Genomic DNA, 1,875 nt, shown 5'->3' on the forward strand with positions numbered 1-1,875 from the left:
TAGTGATTTCTATTATGCAGAAAATCAGTTGATTACTATCTCGTTCCAATGGTCAGAGAAGTTCAGGTCTGGTCAGAGAGATGCATTGCCCAGATCATCAGACTCTCAAAGACTGGAACACAAATGTTCTCTCCTTCATATGGAGTGAAAAAAAGACCCCACATAAACAAAATTTCTGACTATTTTCATTCCATATTCTTGAGAACGCTAAAAATGCCCAAATGGCTTTCACTTCACAAAATAATTTGTTGGATGAATGAGGAGAGTTTAAAGTACAAACTCAGAGGAGGTTTTGATCCAACAGGTCCGTTTCTTGACTCTGATCAAAAGGCTACCGCCCATGAGTTTTAATGGCAGTTGCTCTAACACAGTGTACGCATGAAAAGCTTAATAATACAAGGGTGGGAGGGGGGGTATCCAAAGTTTTTCTTTTATCCTTATCTTTAGAAAGTTAAGGAAAGCCATATTGCCGATATTAACTAACAGACATAAATTCTTAATGACAAAGTTACTGAAAAAAACATCCTAAAAGCCATGCAGAAAATCAGTCCCAGCTCAGGAGGGAGACATGGGACGTTGTCAGTTTGCAGTTACCACAAGAGTTCAGTCACATGTACGTACCGCTGCCGGCCTTGCTGGATGTATATTGTTGCGGCCAGCCTCCATCCTTCCGGTTCCCTTCCCTGACGTATATAACAAACCCAAACGCTTGAGGCAGGGCTTGCTTCGAGTGAAGGGCTGTTTGCCCTCTTCTCTGAGGCCAAGCTCATCTACCGGCTGCCCGTTTAGAGACCCCAAACTACAAGCAGCACAAAAACTTCTGATGGCCTCATGTAATGCGCTGCAGCTCCCCACTCTTCTGCTTTTGGACCCTCGGAACCTCGGGCCACTTGAATGCTCGGCTCCAGCCAGACATGGCTCGCAGACAGCGCGGCAGCGGCCAGCCGCCCTTCCCAAAGCCTCCTTTTCCATGGCTGCCTGTGGGACGGCAGCAGCAGCCTCTCGGTTTGGCAACACTTGTGCTCTCACACTCGCCTTTGCGCTTTTCCCCGCTCTTCATTTTCCAGCCTTGCTTTCTAGGGGAGATGCATTGATGTTTTGCCACGTGCTCTGGGAAGCAGCAGCCCAGCTCAGCATCTCCTCCGCTGTATTCGCTCTGGAATGTGCTCTATCTTATCATTTATTTTGGCAACAAGAACACCCAACATGTTTTTATTTGCATTTCAGTGAGTCTTTTCTGTGCTTTCTGTTCTGCCTGGGGTGGTTTTTTGACTCTTGGCAACTGCTGAATTGCTACTCACACTGTATCGAAGACAAAATTAAGGTGCAAGCCCTGTTGTTTCTGAACTTCCCACCCAAATCAAAGGACAATTCTGCACTGGAGGTGCCCCAGGGGTGCGCTGGCAGCCAGCCACACGCACCAGCCGGCGGGCTGAGACCCACCCCACCGGTTTTTCTAAAAACTCTTACAGGCTCATAACTCTGCCCAGGGGTATCTGAGGGACTGACGCAGTTAAACGATGCTGCGAGCTGGTCTCGTACGGAAAACCCACCCCTTTAAAGCCAGACCGACGCATTCACGTCAAACTAAACCCGTGCCCGAGCGGGCGGCGCGCACCCAGCGGCTGCAACCCCGGGACCGGCCCCGGGACGGCGGCACCGGGCACAGGACGCGGGCCCCCCCCGCCCCCGCGCGCCGCCGCCGCCCGCTCCCCGCGGGGCCGTGGGGACAGGACCCCCGTGCGGGGCTCGGCGACGGGGCGGGGCGGCGGCAGGTGCGGGCGGTGGGGCCCGGCCATTGGGCGGGCGGGGCGGGGCGTGGCGCGGCCCGGGGGCGGGGCGGGGCGGGGCGGGGGGAGCCCGCGGGAGGCGGGG

This window comes from Falco punctatus (genome assembly GCF_963210335.1).
Source record: "Falco punctatus genome assembly, chromosome: 6".
In the NCBI taxonomy this organism is placed as follows: domain Eukaryota; kingdom Metazoa; phylum Chordata; class Aves; order Falconiformes; family Falconidae; genus Falco; species Falco punctatus.